At 31.7% G+C, this 6,436-nt stretch overlaps 1 protein-coding gene across 1 annotated transcript in view; it reads left to right on the top strand.

Moving 5' to 3' along the window:
• Positions 1-6,436, top strand: part of MIPOL1 (mirror-image polydactyly 1) — a 292,991-nt gene that overhangs the window by 45,006 nt on the left and 241,549 nt on the right. The gene's annotated exons all lie outside the window — the stretch shown is intronic.

Below are 6,436 nucleotides of genomic sequence, written 5' to 3'. Positions count from 1 at the left end.
GCTGCCTAGAAGTTGTCTTTAATTAACAGTTTAAAAAGTGAAATGCATAGTTTGCATGCAGCACTGTTCATTGAGAATGATTAAGTACTGAAATGTTAGCAAATGGCATAAACATTGTATTATACAATGTATGAATTGCTATTAAGTGTTCAAAACACAAGGGCAAGTATAACAGTTGTTATTCAATAGTTCAGTATATTGATTCTCAGCTTCTATTTGTTAATGTCTCAGTAACTGTATAAATCATAAAGAATTGTTAAATAACTTTTTGATAAAAATCTGTTAGCATTATGATGCCTGATGAGCTAATTAAGACCTTATGTGGTTATTTGTACTTTATTTTAGAAGGACATTTTCTAATAGCTGTTATTTCATTTGATTTCAAGTGGCTGCTCATACCAGTTGTCATTATAGATTGATTTAGCTTGCTCTAATACTTTTTTACCTTTGATATGCCAAGAACTTCAATTGGTTGTGTGGAAATGCAAGCCTTTGTGTAAAGGAGTAGGTAATTGCATCAGAACTTGGCACCCACATGAATCTTATGAAAACAGGCTGTTTGTTCCCTAGAGAAACTATTCTATAAGCTGACTTTGTTTTTATATTCTGTTCTGTGCTAGATTAAGTGATTTAGTTTAGTTTGGCCTCGGGCAAAACGTTTCAGGATATTCTAGAAAATCCTATATCTGATTAACTCTCTGAAAATAATACTAGTTTTAAAGTTTTGGTTTTTAAAATTTATCAGTAGGCTATGCAATGCCATTTCCATTTTCAAAGTGTCATTTGTAACTGGCCCTGAAAACATTCACAGTGTTCCAAGCAGTATTTTTTTTTTGCACTCCAAGTTTTGAAAACATGAAAGCCATTTATTTTAAGCACCAAATATTTCCTCTTAATTTGCTGTACTTCTGTGACCTTCAATGAGAAGTAATTTATTTTTTTGATAGTAATTTCTTGATTACTAAAGTATACTACACGGGAACTATGTGAGATAAACATGCAGCAGTCACAATATAGAAAAACTTATTTTTATTATAAATTTTTTAAACTTTAAAATCCTGAACACTGTGACTTTTATAAATTGTCCCTAACTCAACAAAGAAGTGTGATTGTTTTAAGAAATATTTGCACAATTCTTAGGAAATTCATTTATTTTAAACTTTTCCAAAGTATTCCTACCATATATTAATTTAATTTTAAATTTTCACTCCACTTAAACCAAGCAAGCTAGCAAACAACCATAATGTAAATTATAAAAGAGTAATTAGCCAACAATAGTTTTTTCAGAGTTTCAAGGGAGTCATAAAGATTATGTCCTTTTTATTCATTTTCAATCTCTCAGGTGTAATATAGCTTCCTTCAAAATTTCCTTTTCAATTCCAAAGTTATTAATAAGTATTTAGCTATTAAGTTAAAAATTATACATGCACATGGTTAAAACGTCAAGTTATGCAGGTAAAATGAAATAAAAATACTTTTTTCTCAGCCCACCTGGGTGGCTCAGTTGGTTGAGTGTCTGACTTTGGGTCAGGTCTTAATCTCGTGCTTCATGGGTTCGAGCCCTACTTCGGGCTCTAGGCTGACAGGTTGGAGCATGGAGCCTGCTTTGGATTCTGGGTTTACCTTTTTCTCTCTGCTCCTCTCCTGCTCATTCATGTGTGTGCGCTCTCTATCAACAATAAAATAAAAACATTAAAAAAAAAAACCTTCTTTGTCTCATTCCTCAGTATCCCCACCTCAACTCTTAGTTCCTTTCTTCAGAGTAACCACTTGTAATACTTTCCTGAGTATTCTTTGCTTATTCAAGCATGTATGCATATATTAGTATAATTCTACATGTTTTTCTGTTTTTACTGTATGTTTTGTGTCTACATTGTTTTAGCCAAAGACATATTCTGGGTAGGAAATTTATTTATCTTATTCACCATTTTATATCTATCTTGTAGAACAGTGTGCACACACACACATATAAGTACTTAACAAATGCTTGTTGAAACAATTTTCCACACAAAATACATGTAATGCATATATAGTACAAACCATATAGATTTTCTTTATGGTTGTATATTTTATATTGTCAGTTTTCTGTTGATGAACATGTATGTTAAGTCTATTTCTGGTAGTCATTGATCCATCCATCTATCTTTCTATCAAATATATACTGAGTAATTACTGTATGCCAGATACCTTCTAAGAATACAGATGAAGGAGGAGATCCAGAGCTCTGCTTGCGTGTAATTTACATAGACTTGTAAGTTGACTGAGATCTGTCAAAAACAATGAAATAAAATCTAAACAAATTATGGAATTTCATGAAGGCAGTTGCATAGGTACTATCCTACTTTAGGTAGGATGGCCAGGGGAAAGAAAGAAAGAGAGAGGGATAGAAAGAAAGAGAGAGAGAGGAGAGAGAGAGAAAGAGAGAGAGAGAGAGAGAGAAAGGAAAGAGAGAAAGGAAAGAAAGAAAGAAAGAAAGAAAGAAAGAAAGAAAGAAAGAAAGAAAGAAAGAGAAAGAAAATAAATCTAAATGATGAGGAAAATCATTTTGAGATTTAGAGAAAAGACTTCCAGGCAGAGTAACAAGCAAGTATAAAAGCTCTGAGGCAAAAATAACCTTGGTGAGCTCAAGGAACAAAAATCCAGTATGACTAGAGCATATTTTATCTGCTTCACTGAGTGTCTTTGTACATAAAAACACAGGTTACATATTTTTAAAAATACTTTTAGTAGTAGAACTGAGGGATAAAATAGTATATGCATTTTAAGTTTTGATAGCTGTGGAGTGGGGCCTCTTTTATCCCTTTCTTATCCTTCTCCTGAAACCTCTTGCTTTTCCTGGCTCTGAAGACCTTGGATTATCTAGCGCTTGGTAGTGAGTGGGCTGTGACAGGAGGCACAAGGAGTTGACTGAATGGAATTCTTGTTGGAAGAGAATGTGTCAGGAACTGTGAATGTTGGAGAGACTTTGGTCCAATAAGAAGGAAATCTAGCAGTGGAACATAGGTGTATATGGTATATGTTGAGTTATGTGATAAAATATTTGGCTTTCAGAAATACAGTGCTCTCCTTTGACCTTTTAATGAAATCATTTCAGTGCAGAAATTAGCAATATTTCTCAACTAGGAAATATAAAATTTGGAGTTTTTAGTTATGGTTGGATGTGAATGAGGCAGTATTACAAATGATTCCTGGTTTGATACTGTTGAATTCAATTTACAAAAATTTGTGATTAAAGATGTATTATGAAAAAAATGCTGTTAATTAAAGTCAGTCAAAAGCCTTTGCTACAATATAGCGTTTGCAGAGGACGATAAGAGGAGCATCTCCTTTTTAACAAACCACCCTGAGAATGAGTTGTGTTTTTTCTTTACCTTTTTAAATGTTTTATTTATTTTTGAGGCAGAGACAGAGCATGAGCTGGAGAGGGACAGAGAGCTAGAGGAAGACACAGAATTCAAAGCAGGCTTCAGGCTCTGAGCTGTCAGCACAGAGTCCATCATGGGACTTGAACTCATGAACCCTGGGATCATGACCTGATCTGAAGTTGGATGCTTAACCAACTGAGCCACCCAGGTGCCCTGACGGCATCTCCTATTTAAAATAAATCTTTAAAAATCCTTGGTATTGGTGCCTTGGTGAAATCTGTTTTTAAATGAAATGCCTTTCTACCAAAAAGGCATTGTTTTAATTTTAAGAGAAAGCTGTCAGAATTACTTACAAATTTTTAGACAGATTAGAAATTTTAGATTGGTCAAAGGGCAAATTTTGTTTCATGAGGTCTTTTACTGCTGAGTAAACAAGGAGAGTCAAGTCACATTTCAAATGACAGAGATGTTTATTTAAATTTTTTTATTCTTTGTTTTTTTGATAGGGCAAAGGCAGGAAATTAGGGCCAAAAAATGCAGATTCCCATGTACCTAGAGAGGAAAGGGGGTTTGTGGTTTCCGTACTTATTATTTATTTTTTTCTTTTTTCTACACAATAAGACTGCTTCCTTTGAGAATGAAAACAACTTGAAGGAATAAGTTTACAAATCTGTGATGGAGAAGATCTTAATTTAACAGATGCTAATGTGATATGTTTCTGTCTATTATATTAAAGATTATTTTTGTCTTTTTTAACCTAGGTAATATTTTCCAGCACAATTCACAAACAAACTTTAGTTGGGAATTGTTTTTATTTTGCTACTTGACCCTGGTAAATGTTATTAATGCAAAAACAACTTATATTTTGTCTGTGATATAATAAGTTAGCATTTTGATTAAGAAGGCTAATTTATCTGATGTCTATATAAAATCATCCAACTAGTTTTAACATGAGTATATAATTTTTGATTGAAACAAGTTCTTGATGTCACATCTTTAAGGTGAGTATAAGGAAAGGAATTGGAATTTTATTAGTCTTATCCTTTGTCCTAAAATCAGTAGAAGTATAAAATATGTTGTATCTTCACATAAATCTATTCCTTTTACAATATGTAGATATATAAGTTGTAATTATTTGAATCATTAGAACATCTAATTTTTGCTTGACAATATGCAAATGTGCCATTAAATCTGTTTTTTAAGATTTTTCCAGTTTAATGTCTGAATCCAAATTCATAAAGAGTTGGAAAAATGAGATGTCTGAGCTATAGGATTCACAGGGATTTCATATGAAGCCTATTTAATCAGGATAACACTGTTATTAATATTCATAATGTCAGCTGGAACACAAATGACAGACTATGGGGCCTAAAAATTTTACTTGGTGAATTTATTAAAAGTAGCTTAAAAAATTAATGGAATTTAAGTAAAGTTGGTGAATATGAAAATCTTGTGTTAGCAGAAAAAAAATCTCTATTAGAACTTTCTTTAAGACCATTTTGCATTGATGTCTTTTGACAGATTTCATTGGTACTTAAAGAAGAAAGATGCATGAATGGTCATTTAAGAGGATTTAAACACATTGGCACATTAATTTTTACATGAATAATAAGTACTTTCCAAAAGCAATTAACTTACAGTGTACAAGATATGAATTGAAAAATAAGACTGTGACATCAAGGGCAAAGCAAATGTGCTGTACATTTTAAACTTAGTCGCAAGACTTTTTAATATTTTGGTTTATTCTATTTTTATGGTAAAGATAGGATATGACTTAGACTATGGTTAATGTGTTTGAAAGCATATCAGAAGAACAATAATGTTTCCTTCTTCCACAAAAATATTGGTAGTATTAAACATTTTTCGCTGTGAGTATTGTTTGCACTTGTTGGAGAATTAAGCATTTGTTGTGCTACTGGTAGTATCTGAGAATATATTCAATTTTACAAATTGTCAAAGGAATGATTCTTTTTGGGCTTAGTGATTCAAATACATATGTGTTAACACAGATTTATTGATTATAGCATAACTTAAATGTATAATAAATAAGCTTCTTAAAGATAGTGTGAGAAGTTCAGTCAAGAATCATCTAAGTAGTATACAAGTCAATTTGTTCAAAATTTTAACCTAAGGAAGTAAAAAGTTGGGAATGGTGTTAAGTAAAATCAGAATGCATTTTATTTTATCACTTGTTACTCTTTATGTTTTCAAATGTGTTTATAATGACATTATACCAGCGCTTTAGTTTTTATTTTTATTATTGAGGTTTATTAAATTAGTTAACTTTAGACCATTATGTACAGTTATAATAACATAGTAGTTTGTTTTATATTTTTCAGAGATTGTTTTTCATGCAAATTCTAGCACATTAAAAAAAAAGCATGGTTTAGTTACTGTCTGTAACAGTCCACTTAGGGTTTAACTAATGAGAGCATATAGGCACTGGCCTGGCAGTCCAGACAGGTACTAGAAGTTTCACTTGTAGTCTGTCAGTGTTGTATGTGAATGATTTTGTTTCATTAGACATAGAGAAATTACCTAGTGTGTTTTGGGAGTCAGAGCTTGATTAGATAAAGCATTAATAACCATTCTGCCAGAGTATAAACGATCACAGTAAAAGCTATAAGTTAATTTTTTTGTATAAGGAATGAAATAAAATTGATATATTGTTTATTATTATTATTTTTTTTTTCCTAGTAGCTTTTTAAAAGTTAGGTTTTGGAGAGGTGGAATTTTTTTTTTTTTTTTCTTTTTTTGGCTCTAAGATATTCACTTACATGCCCAGGAGAGGGCAGCATTTTACTATATCAGGCTCATAAAAGAATTAGCCCTGCTTAGACTGTCAATGTTTCTTGTAATTACTCCCAGTATATTTGTTGCTTGCTTATGAATTAACTTGCATTTATGGAACTAAATCATTTCAATCATTTAATTACACCTGAGGAGCTGAACTATAATTGCTTGCTTCCAACTAGGATCTGATATGGCTTGAGCAGTATTAATTTGGTGTTTACTTTTCTGAGTGCTAAAAGCATTAAAATGATTGTGCAATGGGATTACATTTTACTAAT

Source organism: Suricata suricatta, chromosome 9 (assembly GCF_006229205.1).
Source record: "Suricata suricatta isolate VVHF042 chromosome 9, meerkat_22Aug2017_6uvM2_HiC, whole genome shotgun sequence".
In the NCBI taxonomy this organism is placed as follows: Eukaryota; Metazoa; Chordata; class Mammalia; order Carnivora; family Herpestidae; genus Suricata; species Suricata suricatta.
The sequence above is the reverse complement of the archived record's forward strand: the minus strand, read 5'-3'. Positions and strand labels throughout refer to the sequence as shown.